This window comes from Myotis yumanensis, unplaced genomic scaffold (assembly GCF_028538775.1).
Source record: "Myotis yumanensis isolate MYYU_CA2020_CCGP unplaced genomic scaffold, mMyoYum1.0.hap1 SCAF_3, whole genome shotgun sequence".
Classification (NCBI taxonomy): domain Eukaryota; kingdom Metazoa; phylum Chordata; class Mammalia; order Chiroptera; family Vespertilionidae; genus Myotis; species Myotis yumanensis.
Window position 1 is genome coordinate 110,019 of NW_027223754.1, and position 22,003 is coordinate 132,021.

A 22,003-nucleotide genomic window follows, 5' to 3' on the forward strand; every position below is an offset into this window, starting at 1 on the left:
CATCCACTGGCCACACTTTCTCTAGCTTCATCTCTTACCATTTTCTGGTTCGAGACCCACCCCTAACTGGGGCCAGTCACATCTTCAGTACTGTGCCCTTGCGCATTTTGTTCTCTTCATCTTGGAACTTATGTCACGTCTCCTTCAACCTTCCCTGCCTAGTTCTCACCCATGTTTTAAGATCCAGCTCCTAGTCGCCTTGTGGGAGCATTCCTGACCCACCCAACTTGGATAAGACTTCCGTGCTGTGTGTCTCAACAGAGGAGACCTCAAACCCACGTCCCCAGCGATCTATGGGAGCAGGCGGTCACTGGGTAGCAACAAAGTAAATGAACCAAGGAGTGAAGAAAACGCTATCAGGAGGTCTCAGCCTTTCGAATTACTCAGAGCAGAAGGTTACGGTGAAGTCTCCATTTATTTAATGCAGGGCTCACACATCGCAGGCAGGCCCTTCAGCTCACTTCACTCGGATGCAGCAGAAGCTCCTCCCAGGACAGAGCCCTGGCATGCGGAAAATGCAATTTTTCTTCCTCCTCAGGCACACGCTTATCATGGAGTCGCAGAACCCGTGCATGTCTCTGTACCCACATCCTGAAGAAAGAACCAAAATGTGGGGAGGCAGAGCTCTCGTGCATTAGAAGGAAACATTCCATCCAACCAGGAACCCCCAAACTTGACTGCTCACAAACCCATTCTGTCTGAGGCACCCCCTCTTCCTATCTGCCCTTTCCGCATGTTCATTGGGCAGGAGGACGAGGCCAGCCTTCACGGTGGCCATGACAGAAATGTCTGTGCTGCCATGGGATCTGGAAGGAGGCACTGTGCTCACTCTTTTTGGGGTGATAGTCCCTGACCCTGATGTGCTCTGGAGGTTGTCACTGTGGAGTGGTCAGCCATGTCCTTTAGAAGCAAACACGAACATCGATGTCCTCAACCGCCTGGGGAGAATCCCACTGAGAATAAGAGGACACTACAGCCCCTCCTCTGGGAAAGGAGGAGCTACAGGCATGTTCATTCCAACATGTAAACATGCACGACACACCTCAGAGCATGTGAGGCATGTCAGCCACCCTCTGAAGTTCACCCATGTTCCCAGGCATGGAACAACCCCCCCACCTGCCTTCAGGATGTAACAGATATGCCTTAAAAAATGAAATTAAAGACCTAAAATTCACGTCTCTAAAGAAAAAGACCCAGAGGAATTGGGGGCAGGAGCCAAGGTGAGAGTTTTCTAGAAGAGAGAAAAACACCGACAGCACTTGACTCCAAGCCTCCTGGAAAAGACTCCTTTTCCTGCCTCCTAGAAGGTGAGAGGCTGCATTCGGCCCCACGGAGCAAGGGTCTCAGCAGTCCCTGTCCAGCCTGTCCGTTACAGGCATCAGCAGAAGTCACCGCCCTTGGGTCCCAGGAGGCAAAGGTCCCGGGGTGGCTCTTGTTGGCCTCAGACTGGCCATAGGGCCAAAGGCTCTTGCTCCCTGACTTCACCCACTCACAGACCTCAGCCCTTTGTCCTTGATGGCACCTGCCCTGACCCACCCACACGCTGCCAGGGAGTGTGAGGGCCAGGCTTTAGCAGAACTTCAGGATGTGCTTGTCAGCGGTCTTTGTAGCCCATCTTCCGGCCAGAGGCTGCCAGGAAAGGACCACCCACACCTACCCTGTGCTTCCTCAGAGGACTATGTCCGAGGCCTCAGACACCTCGACCATCTTTGGGAAGCACCCCCATCCCTGTGCCCCGGGGCAGCACCCAGGGGCTTGTCACGGGAGGTGTCCTGCCAGCTCCCTCCCTGTGCTTCCCTAAAGGGCCCCTCCCTGCCCCCCACAATTGACCTTCCCTCTCTTTGATTGAAAAGCAGCTCAAGCTGAGGACATTGATGGGGCCACTATTCTGAGTGTCACAGCAAAACCCATCACAACTCCCAGCGGGTCACAGTGAACAGGTTGTTAACCCAGAGGACCGTGGCTGAGGACAGGCCCCTCCTTCCAGCTCCTGTCAACTCCTGTTGGTCGAAGTGTGAATTAGCACATGGAGCCGTGAGCCCTGAGACGAGGAGTGAAACATGTGATTAGATGAATAGGTTTCTATTAGTGCGGAACACAAGGGAGGAACAGAGTTGGGGGGACAAGGACTAGGGGGTGAGCACAGTGCACAGCGGCCCTCAGTGCCCTGCCTGACCCCTGGGCTGAGCCCTCACAAGCCACCTTTCTCTCCGGATCCAGGTGTGCTCACACTCCACCCCTGGGCCGACTGTGACACTGGGCACTTCTGTGTTGCAGGGGACGGACTGGCAAGGGGCAGACCCCAGCCTTCCTCTCTGCTCATCCCTCCAGCCCTGGAGCAAGATACAGAGCAGCACATACCCCTGTTTCTCCCAGGTGCCACAGTTCTAAGTATGTGAACTGGCTGCTTTTGCAAAACCTCTCAGCTTCTCTTTCTGCTCCTGCAGCCAGCCATCCAACACAATACCCATAGCTGAGGCGGAAGCTTGAAGAGAGGAGAGCATGTGTGTGAGGGTGTCATCAGATGGTCTGGGAAAGCAGGTGCCCAGGTGCGGACCTCACTGACAGGTGCCCAGGTGCAGACGTGAAGGTGCTAACCCTGCCACTCCCTTGAGAGGCTGCCTTTTCCTCGCTGTTCCCGGTGAACATCCCTACACTGGCTCTGGGGCCCGGGGGTCCTTCTGTGAGTGGAGTGGTGGGAGGAAGGACATGGGGTTCAGATATGAGAAGACAGTGCCAGCGAGGGCTTACCTGGTGTCACCTGAGACAGGAAGAAGACAGCGAAGATGAGGACATAAACCAGCTTCATGGGCCGGTTCTGTGGGGACCGATTTCGGAACTCCTGGGAGAAGAAAACGGGTGCATGACCATGTTACTGGATAAAAAGTAGCTTAAAGCTTCCCCGTACAGATCTGACCAGGGCGACTCACTGCTGGAAAGAGTGCCCAGTTTTGGCCAGAGCACTCACTGAATGTACAGTGAGCAGTGAAGCCCGTGAAATGAACGGGCACAATGGTGAGCTGGGCGATGCCCTTTGTTCCCGCCAAGGACCCTGGCAAGCGCAGCAGTGGTCATGGAGGTAAAAGAATGGCTGCAGCAGGTAGGTGTTACTCTATGAATGCGCTGGAGAGTATATGGCTTTCTCCCCATTTACTCTCTTGGAACTTGGACAATCTGCTGCGTGAACTTGGGCACACACAAGTGCCAATGCCACCTCCCATCTTCCCACTAAGGGCGCTGGCACTCGGCAGAATGAAGCCATCACTCACCTCTCAGACTCTCCTCCCGGCTCCGCTCCCTCCTCAGATAGCCGCAGCCTCTTGTATGCCCTCTTGTATGCGCAGAGAGGCCGTGTCACTGGGTCACATGCTCTGACTGGGGCCTGGTCCTGCCCGGTCTGACCAGTGACATCGGGCTTCTGCCCCAGGGTGACTCTGCTGACTCAGGTCGTTGTCCAGGCCACGGTGAGATCTCATGACCCATCAACCTCGTGGCCATGGTCCTTGCGCGGACGCCTGGCTTAGCTCTGGGGAGGTGCAGGCGGAGGGGCTTTCCTCCTGACCCAGAGCCAGAGTGAAAGTCAGGCCTCCTCCCACACCAGGCCCTGGTCTGCAGGCCCCTCATCTGACTTCACCTGCTGTGTCTGTTCTCTGTCCCAGGTGTGGCCCGCCGACCCTACCTTCGAGACCCGGGGAGCTGGGGTTGAGATTTCACTTGTTTTTAACCAGAAAATCCTGGGCTCCTCATGAGAGGTGATGCCCCTCTTTCTGAAGGAACCTCGAACTCGTCCACAGCAAGCATCTGCAGAAGTGGCCAGTGTAGGCACTCTGTGCCGTTCCCTCCTGTTTCCAGGTCATGGTTGACTTCTGACGTGTGTTTCTGTAATAAGAGACCGACTGAGAAGAGCACACGGAGGGCATCTGCCTTCCTGCAGCCAGAGGCCTACCGTCTGCTTCACGCAGGCGCCCATGCCATCCCCAGTGCACACACGAGGAAGGGAAGATGAGACCCTCATGGTGGTGAAGTTTGCACGTGGCAAAGCCCATGTTAGAATCAGGAACCAGGCCCCAGACCCGAGTTCTAGTCTGGTCTCCTGCGGAAGGAACTCCTAGTCCCTTCACACGGGGATTAGCTTCAGATCACGGTGGCTATCAGTTCACATCTAAGAAGTATAAATTGGCTGATAATGTTCCATTGAATCATGAGAATTTGGAAATTTTTTTTTTTAAATATATTTTATTGATTTTCCACAGAGAGGAAGGGAGAGAGATAGAGAGCCAGAAACATCGATGAGAGAGAAACATCGATCAGCTGCCTCCTGCACATCCCCTACTGGGGACGTGCCTGCAACCCAGGTACATGCCCTTGACCGGAATCGAACCTGGGATCTTTCAGTCCGCAGGCTGACGCTCTATCCACTGAGCCAAACCGGTTTCGGCGAGAATTTGGAAATTTGAGGTTCAAAATAAAGGTTTTTGTGATATTAACGAGCATATTTAAAAATTCACTGTAGAATAAATAATCTGATGTACAGAATGAACTGGTGATTATAATGAATCAGGGACATAGAAAGGGAATGGACAGACTATTCTTGGGGGGGAAAGGGGAATGGGAGATGCGGGAAGAGACTGGACAAGGATCGTGCACCTATGGATGAGGACAGTGGGTGGGGAGTGAGGGCGGAGGGTGGGCGGGAACTGGGAGGAGGGGAGTTATGGGGGGGAAAAAAGAGGAACAAATGTAATCTGAACAATAAAGATTTAATTTAAAAAAAATTCACTGTAATGGGGGAAAGGTGCAAGAATAAACAAGATTATTTTTCTAAAGACAAACAAATCTTGACTTCCACTATCAGGTATAATAATGTACAATGATGCTGAGGCTTGAAACATGTGGCATTGGCCCAGGAAGAGAAAAAAATACCAGGTTCCTGCCCTAGCCGGATTGGCTCAGTAGATAGAAGGCCCATGGACTGAAGGGTCCTGGGGTTGATTCCCATCAATGGCACATACCTCCACTGTAGGCTCCATCCCCAGCACTGGTCAGGGAGCGTGCGGGAGGCAACCAGTCAATGTGTCTCTCTCGCATCCATGTTTCCCTCTCTGTGTCTCTCCCTCTCCCTTCCACTCTCTCTAAAAATCAATGAAAAATATCCTCGGGTGAGGATTAACAACAGGAAAGTATTGGGTTCCTTAACAGGTGCTTGTAGAGCTCATTAACACTGGCAGGTCTGAAAGCCCTGCTCTCAGTCCTGTTTCTTCCGGGTCCACGTTCCCATGGGCATCCCTGGGGCAGAACTGGAACGTTTTTGGGGGGGAGGGGCACATTCCATAACTGTCCCCTGGGTCCTGCCTGCCCTGCCCCCTGTGTTCTAGTGATGTCGGTCCTCGTGAGGCAAGGGATGTCTGTGCTTGTACCCTTGCTTCTGGTTCTCCTGAGGGATTGCTTTAGCATAACTGAAGGTGGTGCATGACCTAAACCAGACTCATGGGTGGCTTGGTTGCCCTGAAGTGTCTCTTACTGGAACTCAAGAGCCACAGGAGGGACTGTAGGGACTGTCCCAGGGCAAGGCAGGCTAGTACTTTCACTGGACGCCTGCCCCAGAGCAGTGTGGCAGCTGAGGTGGCCCCTGTCATCTCTGCTGCTGCAAGGGTTCATCGTGGATCCTTCTGAGTGGCTCGGGTGTCGATGGGTTCCAGCAGGTTCTAGAAACTGGAACTCAGGGAGCAGGGCTTTAGTGAATTCTTTTAAGCAATGTCCTCTGAGACTAAAAACGTATACAACTATTACAGTAGGAAATCATGCCGTAGAAATACTATACACGTTTCCAGTTAATAAGTAAGTAGAGCTAAAAGGTGGGAACAGCCCTGGCCGGTGTGACTCAGTGGTTTGAGCATCAGCCTGCCCACCAAGGGGTCGAAGGTTCGATTCCCAGTCAAGGGCACATGCTTGAGTTGGAGTTTGCTTCCCATTCCCCCTTGCCCCCCATCTCTCAGGCACGTTTGGGAGGCAAGCAGTCCATGTCTCTCTCCCCCCTCCCTCCCTGCCTCCCTTCCACTCTCTGAAAAGCAATGGAAAAAATATCCTCTGGAGATTAACAAAAAAAAATAAATAAATAAAAGATGGGGGCGGCAGGAGTGTTGTCCAAATTGGGCCAAGAGGAACTGGGCAAGACCTGGAGTCCACACCCTCAGTCAGCTATTTGTTCTAACAGTTCCCAGGACGCTCAAGAGTGAGCACAGCCTGAGGCCCAGAACACTAACCCACACGGATGGCCAGAGTCTGAAAGGACTTTGTCACTCACATGTGGCCAGTGAGGCCTCCGCCGGACCCCCTGCCCACACCGCTCGGTGCTGCAGAGCCTCTGCCCAGTACCTTTGCTTCCCATTTTTGAATTTTTATTAAATTTACTGGGGTGACAACTGGTTAACAAGATAAGTTTCAACTCTACAGTTCTAGCATACATCATCTGTAGTTTGCATTTTGCACTTATCAATATATAGTGCATTAAATGTTACTTATTTCCATTGTCTTTTCCTCCATTAGGATATATGCACCATGAAGGCAAAAATATGTTTTTTCTGTTTGGTTCACTGCTCAATAAATAAATTGTTGCCTGGTGTGGCTCAGTGCCTGAGTGCTGACCTATGAACCAGGAGGTCACAGTTCTATTCCAGTCAAGGCACAGGCCCCAGCTGCGGGCTCGGTCCCCAGTGGGGGGCATGTAGGAGGCAGCCAATCAATAATTCTGTCTCTCTCCCTCTCCTTTCCTCTCTGAAATCAATAAAAATATATTTAAAAAATTTTTAGATTAAAAATAAATAAATAAATTGTTGAGAAAAAGGAATGCATGAAAGTTGACACAATCGGTGAATTTCCCTGGAGTCAAGCAACAGGGGCAGCCAAACCCGGTCACACGTCACTCTACTGATGGGCCGTGACAGGTTGTCGGAGCTGGGACCACAAGCACCAACAGTGTTTACTCCTGGAGCTCCCATCTCTGCTCTTTCTCACCCGTGACCATGATTCCCAGCATTCCCACCAGGGTCCCTGCCCTCCATTTCGCCCCTCGAGTTCTTCTCTGCTTTCCCAGGCCAGGCCTCTGTGCTTGAATCAGGAAGAAATGGGAGGCCCGGCCGGTGTGGCTCAGTGACTGAGCATCATCCTCTGAACCAGGAGGTCATGGTTTGGTTCCCAGTCAGGACACAGGCCTGGGTTGTGGGCTCGATCCCCTGTGTGGGGCATGCAGGAGGCAGTTGATCCATGGTTCTCTCTCATCATTGATTTCTCTCTCTCTCTCTCTCTCTCTCTCTCTTTCTCTCTCTCTAAAAATGAATAAAAACATATTTTTTTAAAAAAGAAAGAAGAAACAGAAGGAAGAGAGAGGAATAGAGGCATGGGCTACATGGGGCTGACCAGAGACTTTGAAACGGAGAGATGTCAGTGACTCTGTGAATGCTGGGAGAATTATGTGACAAAGCAAAGAAGGTTTCAACTTCATAGTGAAGAAACACAAAGTAGGAAATGAATTATTTTTAAATCACTCATAGGTTCCTAAGTTCTCCTGGCGATGGTAGACTGTTCCACTCAAGGACAGGACTCACCGTTGACTCTCCCCACAGACACTGGGCATAGCAAACCCTGCGATGATCCTTGGACACAGACTGTGAAGAGGATAGTGCCGATCAGGAATGTGGGGAATCACACTCTGTCTGTGTCCAGCATCTTCACCGACACTGACTGGCAGCCGTGAGAGCCCATTGTGGGTCCGCACACTGAGCTGAGTCCTACTGGTTACTCATTGATGGGACCCAGCCATACAGTTGGCCCGGACTGTTACTTGTCACAGTGCCAGCCAAGCTCCATTCTTTTCCACGGACTGTTTATATTTTGGAAGAAGGCAAGTATAACTTATCTTTTTTCTGTCTCCCAACTTCCTGGGCACCTTGGGCACCTGCTGCCTCCTCCCTAGCCTCCTCCAACTTGTGCTGTAAATTGCAGGCGGTGATGCTGATCCACAGACTGGCTCCTCACCAGAGTCAGGATGTGGCGTAGTGGAGAGATCACTTACGATGCCACAGAGGGTTCATGGCCTGGACAGTAACAGTGGGCAGGAAGACAGGAAACAGTCACTTCATCCCAGGCTCTACCTCGGAGTGTGCGCCTTCTGACCTGCCATTGAGATTCCTTTCTGGGTAGTCTCTGTACTGTGCTTTCTTCCTGCGTGTTCCCAACACCACCCCAAGCCCTGTGCTACCCCCACAGCTCCTTCCCCATGGCAGCGGCGGACCCAGGACCAAGCCCTGTCCTCACATCACTCGCCCACTACAGTGAATTCTCTCCTGTGCACACTCCCTGAGGTTTCAAAGGAAACCACAACTTCCCTTCCATGCAGGCAGAGAGTTCTGGAACTGACCACAGCCTTAAATTATGCTCCTTCTTGTGCTGACTCTTCATGTGGGTGAGCTGTTGCACCTGGCTGGGTTTCAGTTTCTACATCTGTGGCCTGGGGCTGGTAACCCAGAGCGGTTCTTATGAAAATGCCCTGCAAAACTGAAAGCGGAACTTACACTTAATTCTTATCATTGATTCCCTCCCGGCCACCCGTTCTGGGAAGACGGTGTTCTAATCAACCCTCAAGACAAAATGATCCATGTACAGACGTGAGTGTTGAGAGCTTTTATTTTGACCTGAGGAGCCACGGGCCAGGTCTTAGGGCCGGGCTCTCTCACCCAGCACTCTCATTGGTTCCTCTTTATGCGGCAGCAGATGGTGAAAGCTCGGCAGGGCCCCGGGAAGGGCTTACAGTTTGGGGTGCCCCGCTTCAGGCAGATCCCTCCCCGAAGGTAGCAGGGTCTTTCAAAATTGAGAGCCCAGGTGCTGTCTGCAAGAAGGAAGTGAAGTCTGTGTGAGGCTGGCATCTGGGGAGAGCTGAGACCTGCCTCCCCATCAGACGGGCCCATCCCTCCCAGCGAGCCACCAACCGTACCCGCTCTTCTCATCACCTCGCATCCTTCCACAAGATGCCACTGATACTGATACCACCTCTGGCCATATTGTCCTTCCTGCCACGGGAACCTCTGGGCATGAACTGGGCGGGGAGGTGTGCTGAGTCTGTAATGACTGCCTACCGGTTCACCAGTTATCTCACCTGTCCCACCACACAAATCCCTCCCAGGAGAAGCCTTGCCCAGCTACACTCTCGGTCACTCCTGTGATCTAAGCGGCACGAGGTCTCTGTTCAGAGTCCATCTAATCTTTGTCTCCACTCCATGTTACACTAACCAAGGGATTCAACTGAATTGGTTCTCAACCATCCAGGTCATTTGTGGGAAGGGGAGGCAAGTCGACCACTACCCACAGGACTTGCAGTGGCATAAAGACACACCACCAGCTCTCAGAGCTCTTCCAACTTCCCTGCGGTGAGCGGGGGTGGAGGTGCCCTGTGCTCCCAGCTCTGACTGAGGGGGTAGAAAGGGCAGTAAAGTTGGTATTTACCGGGCAGTACCTGGAGGATGGTAAGGAGAGCAGTGAGGAGGATGTGCAGGAGTCTCATTGTCACTCACCACGGTTCCCGAGACCTGGGGAAGGGTCGGAGGGCAAGGTCAGCACCCGGGTTCTCTGTCCCAGGAACTTGCAGCTGCCAGGGATGAACATGAAGATCAGCGTCTCCCTGCCTGAGGCCCTGCTCTTCCCAACAGCACGGTGCTCTCGCTCCCTATGCCCCGGGCGCCTGCCTTGCCCCAAGGCTCCTGAGAGGCCCCAGCACAGGGATGGTGACAGGTGCACCAGAGGCGTCTGAAGGTGAGTGGGAGCCGAGAGCCAGGCTGTGGCAAAGGGAGAAAAGGACGGTCCCTTGCAGGCGAGGAAGCTCCTCAGAGGAGATTCTGAGGCCAGGGCTCCTTACAAGAAAGATCCAGAATGGCAGGGGGTCCATTCTAACCTCCCTAGAGAACCCATGTTAAAGGGAGAGAGTCCACAGTGGTTAAAGATGAGTGGAAAAATGTACCTAATCATCTGTAGAATTTACTTTCATTTAAATCTATTATTTTTCTGATAATATTTCCATATTGAAAAATTCCAAATAATGAAGAAATGTAAAAGATAGATTTAACCCCCCTCTCTAGTTATAGCCACAATTTACAATTCAAAGTATTTCAGTTCTGTTACTTTACAAATAAAATTATGTAAATATTTATTTTAAATATAGAATCATACTTTATAGCCAGTTCTATTGCATTTTCCCCACTTAAATATTATCTTGGGAATTCTTGAATATCTATCCATTCAGATATACTTGTCTCATATATTTTCATGACTATACATATATCTTTAGAAATTTATGTAGCAATTACTTATGCATAAATTCCTAGGAATGGAGTGGGCGCATATATGCATATTTCAAGTTGCAACGGGCATTTGCCCAATTGCCCACTCCAGAAACTGCTTGGCCACTTTATCGTCTCAGTGACAATGCACAAGAGCATCTTTTGACTGTTGATACTCCATCAATTCTGGTTATTGTCAATTGTTTTAATCTTTGAAAATCATATAAGTGAATAGCATACTTTCTGTTTGCTTTAATATCTCTTTTAAACATTATTACTGAGGTTGAGCATTTTTAAAATGTTCATTAGTTACTTTTATCTCTTACCTATCCATGCACTTTACCCATTTTTCTATTTTCCTATTTGTCTTTTCCTACTGATTTCTAAGGACTCCACGCACATGCCAGGTCATTATAAGGATTGTTTCTGGTTTGTTTTTACTTCATGCTCGCTCATCTAATAGCCCAAATTTACGGTGACCCTAAATGATACTTTTTACTCTGCTCATGTTTGGTTTTCGCTATAAGTACTTGTTTTGTCTGTATTTACCTATCTGTCTCTATTCCAGATCAGTTTTGTCCTTCGCCCTTTCTCTCCTGAGATGGAGCCTGTTCTGAAAAGCTGTGACAGACTTTAGTTCCCGGCAGTGACAGGACAACGTTTTCTCACCCTACCCAGAATTAGGGGCCTGCTAGGCCCACAGGAATGCGGCGCTCTCCTAGCCCAGTCTCTCCTAACAGGCAACAGCTGAGTTCATGGCCCTGTTCCCTTAAAAAAACTGAGTCTTACATAGAAGAGAGATAAAATCATATGTGATTGGAAGGAATCGGAAGATGAGCAGGGTCACCCAGATGTTTTGTTTGTGTTTTTAAAAAAATATCATTTTTATTGATTTCAGAGAGGAAGTGAGAGAGAGAAACATCAATGATGAGATAGAATCATGGATCGGCTGCCTCCTGCACGGCCCTTACTGGGGATCAAGCCCACAACCCAGGCATGTGTCTTGACCGGGAATCGAACCATGACCTTTCAGTTCATAGATCGACCCTCAAACACTGAGCCACACCAGCCGGGCTACCCTGATGTTTTGAGAACAGTGGGACGTCTGGAGAGAAAGATGGGACATTTTGCACTCAGAGCACCTGCGACCCAACCTGTCAGGTCGCAATGCCCAGGTTGTCCCAGGTCACAGCGTGGATTCTGGTCTCACCCGTGCTCCCAGCCAGCATGGCACGACCTCCCTGCCCCAGCTCCTGGCACTCCTGGTGGTGGAAGCTCCCTCTCACCCATTCTTCGCATTCACCATGCCACTCTCAATGCTTCACTCTTACAAAGTAACTTCTTGTTCCTTCATCGCATCAAAACCAATTCTATTGCTTTACTAACACTGCATAGATGGTCCAGGTTTTATTTAAGAAAAATGCCATGGATGATGCAGTCTTTGTAACAATAAAATCTCACCTTCCATGTTTTTGTTCTCTTTTCATGTCACGTTGCTGTGCCCTTTAGGAAGGTCTTCATGGGAGCCCGGGATGTGTTCTGTAACAACTTTCCTCAGTAGTTTATGCTTTTCTTTCTTTTTGAGTCACATTCTTCTCTCATTGTACTTTATAATTGGCTACTATTTGCATAGAGAAAGATTTTGTGTAATAATTTTGTCACTTGCCTATGGGTTAAACTCTTATTTTTTATTTTTGCGTGGTTACTTCTCAATGGTTTTTCGATCACCAAATCACGACTTTGTAATAACAATTAGTCAACCTCCTGACCATGGGGTAGAGGCCTACAGTTTTCTTCTCTCATCGAATCACAGTGTCTAACAATCTCTGGCCTTTGGAGACCACATAACCCACCTTTCACTTCACGGAGGAAGAGGCCACAGCCAAACCACAGAGGTCACGGTCCTGTCACGCGGTCAGCCTGTGGCCAAGGCCCCTGACTTTGCAGAACTCTGGAACCACAATAAAAAATTCCCTGTCTGTCCCCATCCCCCAGTTTCTGCTCTCTTGTTTCTCTTACTCCTCCCTTCTCATATCAAAGATTGACTTCCTTAATATCCAAAAGAACCAAACAAGATTTTATCAAACATAGTTTTTTAAAAAGAAAGTTTTTTTAAAAAACAAATGCTTCAGTCGTTTTTTGTTAATGTGTTTTCTTCCGAAAAAACCTTTGATTGTTCTTCCAGGACATGATGAAGACTTTCAACTCATGCATTAAGTACAGGCTGCGGTGTCAGCCCATGTCTTGGGGGCTCAGAAATGGGGCAGCGTCCAGTGAAGGACCCAGGAGAATTTTAATGACAACACAGAACCCCACATCTGTGACCCTCGGACTGCGTCTGCCACTCTTTTAGGGCCCAAAATCGAGCCTACTGAGTTCAAGTCGAGATTTTTTTATTGAAAAGATAGAGCCAGAGAAAATCCACTTTGGGTCCAGAAATTTGGGCCACTACTGTTCATAAGCCCTGAGAGAAAGCTCTGGAACATGTAGGGATGGTGAGAGAAATTGTCAAATGTAAGGATGGCTGATATTTTTAAAGAAAGAAAATGGTAATGAAGGGAGGAAAGAAAGCAGAGGTGGAGAGAGAGAGAGGAGAGAGAGAGAGAGAGAGAGAGAGAGAGAGAGAGAGAGAGAAGTGGGGGAGAGAATGTGAAACTCTTACAAAAATTCTCCTTGCTTTTGGGGACAATAAAGGCCCCCATACCTGTTCCCCTGTGAGAGCCCAACCAGAAGGGCAGACGCCCCCAAGCAGGTGGCAGGTGGCCCTGCCTTAGTGTCACTACTCTTCTTCCTGTTGAGAAAACAGCGCAGGCTGCTTCATGCTCCCAACTCTCTGACCCAGGAGGCCTTACCCTAACTAGACAGGCCACGTGTACAGGAGGAACCGCTTCTCTGACACAAAGACAGAGCCATCTCGCCATCAGGACCAGCTGGTGCTCTGTCCCTGCTGACCCCCTGGTCACCATGAGATGACAAGGTTTTGAAAGCGCCAGCCTGGGTGTGTTTAGGCTTTGTCTCCTTGGCGCTGAGCCCTTTGGCATGAATCAGACGGAACAACTTTAGCCTAAAACCAGGAAACACTGTTCAAAAACCATGGAGCCCAGGATTCCAGAAGCCCAGACCGAGTTGGCTGAGGCCTCCCTTCTCTGCCTCAAGAGCCCCGGCTCTGCTCCTTACCAGGAACCTGGGTCCCTCAGAGGCGGTTGTCCACTGCTGAGCATGCGCCAATCTGCCAACGTCCTGCTTCGTGTGAGAACCCGACAAACACCATCACAAGCTCCCAGTAGTTTACTTCAGGTCAGTTTAAGTGAAACAGGTCATCTGCATATGGAGGCCAGTGGCCCAGCCATGAATCCCAGGATCAGCCTCCCCGACCTGAGTGGCTCAGTGGGTAAGCATCAACTTATGAACCGGGAGGTCACAGTTCTATTCCCAGTCAAGGGCACATGGTGGGGTGGGGGGGAGCTTGATCCCCAGTAGGGGGAGTGCAGGAGGCAGCTGATCAATGATTCTTTCTCATTATTGATGCTTCTATCTCTCTCTCCCTCTCCCTTCCTCTCTCTGAAATCAATAAAAATGTATTTTTTAAAAAGTGCCCAAAGTTAAGTGCCATTGAGCCCTCACCACCGGCATGGCATCATGCCAGGTTCCCTGGGTGGTCATTTCATCCTCAAAACCGTCATAGGACACTGCTGTATGGATGAGGCCATAGGACCGATGGTGGACACTCGCATGGGACCCAAACTCATGTGAGTCCCACCTACGTGCACAGCACCTGCCTCTTCGCTTTATGCAACCTGGATCCAGCCACAGAAATAGCTCGAGGAGCTTGAGAACATGACACGGAAAAGAAAACATGCACTAAGATTTTGGATTCCTAGGTTCTGGCTCTGCCCCTGACTTACAAGTCTCACCACCTGTCTGGGCCTCAGATCCCTCCTCAGCAACATCCCAAGTCTCCTCCTCAGTTCCGAGCCCTCTGGCTCCAGGTGCTGCTGAGAGGATGCAGGTGCCGGAGGGCAGATGAGTGAAAGGGGTGAGAATGAGGTGCTGGCCTCAGTGTAATGGGATGTTTTGCCGAACACTGTAGGGACTCAACACAGCCGGGCTTGACCTCCTGCCAGTCCCAAACCCTGCTCAGTCTGCACTCACCTCCTCTCCCTCCTGTAGGCAGCAGCCCGTTCACTCAGCTGATTCTTCATTCTCGGGTTGTTCCTGAAGGTGAGGCCAGTGGCCTGCTGGTGTTCTGCTCACACTGCAGCAAGCAAACCGGATAAGCCACTGAGCGTGCAATTCCCAGCTGAGCTGCATGGTCCTGGCAGCCACCCAGGGACAATAACCGGCACCCATCGGCGCTGGTGAAGTGGGTTTGGCTAGCAGCAAATGTCTTCAGGGACAGGAGCCCCAGAGATGCCGGAGGTCAGCACAGTCCTGCTCCTCAGGAAGGTGACAGGAAAGTGACTCTCCCACCAAAAGCTCAGCGGGCGCACGGGTGTCTCAGGGAATCTGGTGCTGCCTTAGTGTGTGCCCAGGCCGGGACTCTTTGTGTCACCAGGGGAGACTGAGACCATGAGAGCTGGAATACATGGAAAAGAGGGGAAGACGGGGAAAATGTGTTTCTATTAAATTGGGGGGCTTCGTTACAGCTACGATGGTGAATAAGTTTGAAACAAATGGGTTGAACGTGGCTTGGTTGGAAACAGCAAATAAATAACATTTGAAAATATGATTAAAAAGTGCTCACAAAAGGAACGTTCACACAACTCCCTCGCTACACATTTTTGTCTCCTATTTTCTAATTTTTCTTCTCATTCTTCATCAAAACTCCAGGAAAGAGTGTCATTATTAGGCGAGTCCCCTGTAAGTACTTCCCCACACAATGAAACCACACGTCACATGGGGGCAGGAAGTGAACTCACACAGGCTCGAAGCCTGGGGGTTAGCACTGCTGGCTCTGAACCCCCAGGCTGCCTATAACTGGCCATGTGGCTGCACACAAGTTATTCAACCACCCCGTGCTTCACCGCCTTCACTTGTAAAATACATGACAGAACCTACTTCACCAGGTTGATGGAACAAGTAGAGGGATTAAGCCCATTGATACATGCTGGGAAAAGCAAGTGCTTAAAAACATTAATTCTCCTGATGGCAGTGGGGATGGAGGCTGGGCTGGAAGGCTGGGACGTGCATGGGAATGGAGGCCAGTGATAGGTTGTTTTATGCAAATGCTGTGCCCTGCAGTGCTCTCTGTGACACCATGCTCTTGATTCATGTCCACATCAAAGACATCTGACAAGGCACTTCATATTAATCCCAGCTTCATCACTCTGACAAGACATTAAGGCCTTAGAGTCTCTCTTTCATGGGGCTACAACCGGACACAGTTTTGCAAGCCATGTGCTGTGTGCTTTTGGATGAAGAGGAGGGTGCAGCCCACCATGCACAACGAGGCTGTAGACACACGTCATTGGGGTGCAAGGTACAGCTCTTGAGACTGGAGGGTCCATCCTGCAGGTTCAGGGCATCACTCCCTTTGGGGGAACTTGTCAGGATCTGGTGGGTAGGCTCCTGCGGGGAAAGAGGGGACAGTGACTCAGCTCAGGTGGAGGGAGGACAGTGGGACATGAGGGAAGGAGTTGGTCAGAGCCAACCCGAAAAACAGATTTGTTTGTAAACTATATAAAAATGCAAAGTATCTGTGTAGATGAGAGAGCAAGGCCCAACACCAGAGGCCTCTCATCCCTGACTTACTCAATGAGAGCTCCGCTCCCTGTATTTTCTGAACATCAGAAGGTAAATATCCAAGCAGATGGGAAACAGAAAACACCTCAATGTCCTTATCATCATGATCAACTTGAAACAAGTGTGGACACTCAGCACAGAGACAGGGGCTGTGATGAAAGGGCAGGAACAGAGGCATCAAAGAGGCTTTGAGGGCGACGGTGGATTTGGCCCCAAGCCAGCCAAAGGCACAGCTTCTCTCCTGGTCCATATGTCTCTGATTCTCCTCCCGTTTGACGTATAAGTACAGGTTGACTGTGCCCTCCAGACCACTCACTCTTGCCCTCTCACCTGATCCTGATCTCCAAGTGACCCCAGCCATGAGGACCCTCACTCTCCTGGCTACTCTTCTCCTATTGACTCTCCAGGCCCAGGCTGAAACCCTCCAAGAGACAGCTGACCAGGTTCCTCCCCAGGACCACCTTTGGGCCGAGGACGAGGACCAGGCAGGGGACAGTGACCAGGACCTGGCCATCTCCCTCACAGGAGAGGAAGGCCTCACTCGAGCTTCAGGTGAGACATCAGCCAACGTGCAATTGGGGTCTGTGTCCCAATAGAGGGACTTGTGAGAGGGGATGGGGAGTCTGGGCTTAAAATTGGGTGTGAGGATGAGGGGGGTGAGGAGTAGGTACCTCGAGTTGAAGAGGAGGGTCGTGAGGCGAGGGACAGGACATAAACATGTACATGATACAGTAGGATCAGAGAAAATTCATGATCCTCCATGACCACACAGAGTCAGTAAGATTCCTTGTGATTTATGACTAGCACGTGAATCCTCTCATCCTAACCTGGTAGCTATTGTCTAGAGTGAGTAGAGAGTTCGTCTCTCAGAAGATCTCCATGAAGCCGGCTGTGCCTCTCCTCCTTATCCCTTCCCGCTGTGCCTGACCCTCCTCTTCTCTCCACAGGAAGTGGGACAGGAACCTATTGCTTTTGCACACTCAAAAATTTCTGCAACTTCCCAGTAAGGAAAGCTGGGTCCTGCTGGTTGTATGGCCGCCGACGCACGCTTTGCTGTCGCTAAGCTTTTGCACAGAGACCCGAAGCACTGCGAGATGCCACTGAAGAACTGAAGCAGCTTTCAGTCTTTGTACCTGTGCCTTTTCTTCTTTCTCTCTCCATAATAAACTTCAAGCATTAAACTCACTGTTTGGCTTTTCTGTTTTTTCCATAAGACTCATATGTGTGGTTCAGTTGTGTAGAGAATTCTGCCCTGAATTGTCTACAATAAGTTGATTGGCCTTTGCATCTCAGTGGTGCACAGCTACAGCATCACACAGCAACAACAAACCAAGAAAATGAGCATAATTCTTTTTTTTATTGATTTTTGAGAGAGAGAAACAAAGGTTTGTTGTTCCACTTATCCATTTGTTGGTTGCTTCTTACATGTTCCCTGAGAGGGGGGAAAAACCCCCACAAACTTGATGTATCAGAACTATGCTCTAACCAACTGAGCTACCTGGCCAGCTCCATAATTCTTAATTAAGACGATTTTAACCTACAAGATTCAATCCATTTGTGATAGAACTCAAAAGTGAAAGGTTTCTATGGAGTGTCCAGAAAGTGTTGTTGACTCCAGGTTAGGTGGATCCATTGGGCTATGTCACCTGTTCTTTAATATTAAGAAGTGGAAGGGCATTGATGTGTGTGTGGATATTTTCTGATGATAAGCATACACATTGTTCCTAGCTGTACCTTCCAGATAGGGTGAACTAGTGGTTCAGTGTGCCAGCAACACCAAAAACCGAGGGTACTGACAAGCATCAGTGGTCTCAAATAATGACCAGAGAAGGGGAGTGCAGAAACTGGTCAGTAGAGATGGTCTTGCCCAATGACCAGTGAAAGAAAGGGTCCCCTTTAAATAAAAAACGTAGATGACCCCAATGTCCAAAGAAAGAGTTGATCTCAACTCTCTCTCTCTTTGAAGAGATCGCATCTACTAGTTATATTAAACCAGCAATAATTTTACTAAAATTCTAACAAGAAACAATATGTTTTTCATAATACCATTGACTGGTGTTTCACCCCCAAAAGGCAGGCTGCTGTCAAGCCATTGAGATTCATAGAAGACTTTTTTCTAGAAGAAAAACAAATCTCTCTGCCCTCCATTTCCCTTTTTGAGTTGCCATGGAAATCCTTACAGCCATAACCTGTATTCTACACTGAACCCATGTTGTACTGATAGTACGCTTGATTTCATCTTTGCCGCATGGCACACTTCCATTTAGAGAATTTTTTTCCAGAATAGACTGAAAATGAGAAACAATTTTATTTTCAACCTTTATTATCAATCTCCATGGACCCCTCTCAGCTTCCACCACCGGGACACAGAAGCACTAACACATGGAAGACTGCACTCTACAAACATCAGTGGGAAAAACACAAAATTCAGCAATTACCAAAAGACAACTTTTTAAAACTACATGAAAATCCAAAATATCTTGTACAGAGGAGAAAAAGCTAAAAGAAAATGGACAAACTCTGGAAATGACTTGCAGTTCTTGGAACAAAGAACTGATTTCCTGAATTTGTAAATATACTATACTATTCAGTAAAAATAAACAGGCCCATTATTTCATTTTCCAAAACAGATGCCAAATAATATCTCAGAGAAAACAAGTACATGTCCTTGTTAGACTTGGACACGCGTGACCCCTGACTCTTGAGAAAAGCAAAGCCAGGAATCCCCTGGGAATGTAGTTCTTATCTGTCAGATGGGAAGGATACCAACCCTCATAGTCCAGGTGTCACACTGCTTTCAGTCAACTCCAGGTCCCTAGTATTCCAGCCACTGGCTGCTGTAGAAAGTAAGGAGTGTGTTTTTCTCAAGGCACAACAACCTGTCATGGGCAGCCTGGGAGCTGGGTGACATGGCTCAACCTAGGCCTCAAGGATGAGCTTCTCCAATCCTCCTGTTCTACTGTCCACGTGGAATAACCGTCCTCTTCACGGACAAAACACAGCAGCCACAATTCCTCCAAGCAGAACAGGAGAAATACATAAAACAATAGCATAGCACTAATGTGGAGCAGTAACAGTAATTGATTTTATATTTTAAAACATGTGCCTTTTCCAGGGCGTACATTTTAGTGGTCAGAACTAAAATTTCATTGGCTACTCTGAGCTGCAAGAGAGTCTGAGACATTAAGTGTTTTTGTAACACAGCACATCACTGCCCAGGTCCCAGGCAGGAGAAAGGATGTTGAAATGGGGGAATCTCAGGGTCCTTCAAGTGTGTGTGGGGAGCAGTTGTGCTCATGTATTTCAGTGAGTGATGTTGGAACAACCTTTGCAGAGGACAGTAAACTAATGTCTGTTAAATATAAAACATGTGTGCTTTGGCCCCACAATCTACTTTGAGAAATTTAAGGAAAAGACAGTCACAAATAAGCAAGATGATGTGTGTAAAATGATATCTATTGCAGTTATGCTGACAACTGCAAACGTTTAGAAATAACTAAATTGTAAGAATTTAATGATCAATAAGAAATAGTTAAGTGATGACATATGAAAACATTGGGATAGTATATGCTGTAAAAGTAAGGATGCAGTTCTGTACCTGTTGATATAACAGTGTTCAAGTTAAGCCTGGACAGAGAAAGGCAAACACAGACTCTTTGGACTGTGGTGGTTCTGTAACCATACACTGAGAATCAGAGCACCAGGGAGTCTCCTCCATTGGCCATGATATTGCAGGGGAGGTTCTTACACTGAGAACACCAAAAGCTAGAAGTATGAATGGACAGAACATGATTGCATGGAAATCTGGACAGATGAACAGACAGGACCCCAGCACACCAAAAGCTAGCAAGATAATTGGATAGAAAGTACCATTTCTATCCAGTTATCCCTATTTCTAGGAGAACCTTGGGCATGAGCAGGAAGGGGAGATGGTCTTTGAGATGAGAATCCAACATCCTCCCATGTCATACAGCACATAAATAAACCTCTTTCCTTAAGCACCAGCACCTGCCTCACGAGTTTGGCTTTCATTGCCACAGGCAGGCAAACCTCCATTTCTTTGTTCAGTTAGGGTTCCTGCAGAAGGAACGCAGGGCTGACTCTGGGAGGGGAGAAGGTTACTTTTCACTCATTTATCTTCTACCTTATGAATTTTGTATATATATATAAACACTAGAGGCCTGGTGCACAAAAATTTGTGCACTCCGGAGGGAGGGGGGTCCCTCAGCCCAGCCTGTGCCCTCTCCCAGTCTGGGACCCCTCGGGAGATAACGACCTGCTGGCTTAGGCCTGCTCCCGGGTGGCAGAGGGCAGGCCCAATCCCTAGGTGCAGCCCCTGGTTGGGCTCAGAGCAGGGCTGATTGGGGAGTTGGGGCTCCCCCCCTGTCATGCACAGAGCAGGGAGGATCAGAAGGTTGCGATGCCACCCTCAGTCACGATCAGGGTGGGGCCGATTTGGGGGTTGGGGCACTGCCCCCAGTCACACTCAAGGCAGGGTCGATGGGGAGGTTGCGGCGCCACCCCCTGTCACGCACAGAGCAGGGCCCATCAGGGGGTTGGGCAGCTCCCCCTTGTCATGCACAGAGCAGGGCCCATCAGGTGGTTGAGGAGCTCCCCCCTGTCACTCACAGAGTAGGGCCGATAGTGGAGTTGGGGCACCGCCCCCTGTCACACTCAGGGCAGGGCTGATGGGGAGGTTATGGCTCTACCCTGTCACACACAGAACAGGGCCCGTGTGTGTGGGGGGGGATAGGGGAGCCACACCCTGTCACACACAGAGCAGGGCCAATCAGGGGGTTGGGGAGCTCCCCCCTATCAGGCACAGAGCAGGGCTGATCAGGGGGTTGGGGCGCGTTCCCCTGTCACGAACAGAGCAGGTCGGATAGGGAGGTTGTGGCCCCGCCCCCTGTCACACACAGAGCCGCAGGGCAATCAGGGTGTTTGGTGGCTGCCCCCTGTCACACTTATCCTGGTGCCAGGAGGCCTCGCGGCTCCGCTGATCCCGGTGCTGGGAGGCATATTACCCTTTTACTATATAGGATAGAGGCCTGGTGCACAGGTGGGGGCCGGCTGGTTTGCCCTGAAGGGTGTCCTGGATCAGGGTGGGGGTCCCGCTTGGGTGCCTGGTCAGTCTGGGTGAGGGGCTGAGGGCTGTTTTCAGGCTGGAGGGTGACTGAAGCTCCCAACTGCCCTTTTTTCTCTTTTTTAAAAAAATTCTGGGCCAGCTTTAGCTCTGAGGCCTCCGCTGCTGAAAGTAGGTATCTGGTTTGTTTGGGGTCTATAATCAAAACACTGTTTCAATGCCAGCTCTGAGATCCCGGCTGGCTGAAAGCAGGTTCCTGGGGTTTTGTTTAGCTTCTATATTTGTAACAATGTTTCAAACTGCAAGCTCAGAGGCCGGCAGCAGCAGGAGGGAAACGTTGGCTTCCTCCGTCACTGAAGCAAGCAAGCCTCATGTTCGCTTCAAGCTGCCTGGCTGCCAGCTGCCATCTTGGCTGGCAGTTAATTTGCATATCACCCTGATTAGCCAATGGGAAGGGTAGTGGAGGTATGGCTAATTACCATGTTTATCTTTTATTAGATAGGATATACTTTTTAAAGATTAGAAATTTTAGAAGTTGACTTTGGGAACCGGTTATGTTTGCTATTTCTCCAAAAAGGCACAAGTAAGTGGTGAGCGGTATGTGCCATGCATGTAGATCACACTGACATCCTGAAATAAATCTCTCCTGCAACTTCGCTCTGACCAACTCCTTCCCTGGAGTCCTCAAGTGCTCACTCCACCTGAGCCTGAGTCACTGTCCCCTCCACCACAGGAGCCTACACCCCAGGACCTGACAAGCTCCCCCACAGGGAGTGATGCCTGAACCTGCAGGATGGACCCTCCACTCCATCGGGGAAGGGCGGGTCCCAGGGACAGGGACTCAGAGGTG

The 22,003-nt window shown here is 49.7% G+C and overlaps 1 long non-coding RNA gene across 1 annotated transcript; it reads right to left on the bottom strand.

Moving 5' to 3' along the window:
* Nucleotides 1-396: 396 nt before the first annotated feature.
* LOC139004812 (uncharacterized) lies at nucleotides 397-3,323 on the bottom strand. The gene is made up of 3 exons (XR_011470599.1): nucleotides 3,270-3,323; nucleotides 2,752-2,842; nucleotides 397-591 (listed from the first exon to the last, which is right to left on the bottom strand). It is a non-coding gene; the product is annotated as an uncharacterized lncRNA (long non-coding RNA).
* Between the last annotated feature and the right edge of the window lie 18,680 nt (nucleotides 3,324-22,003).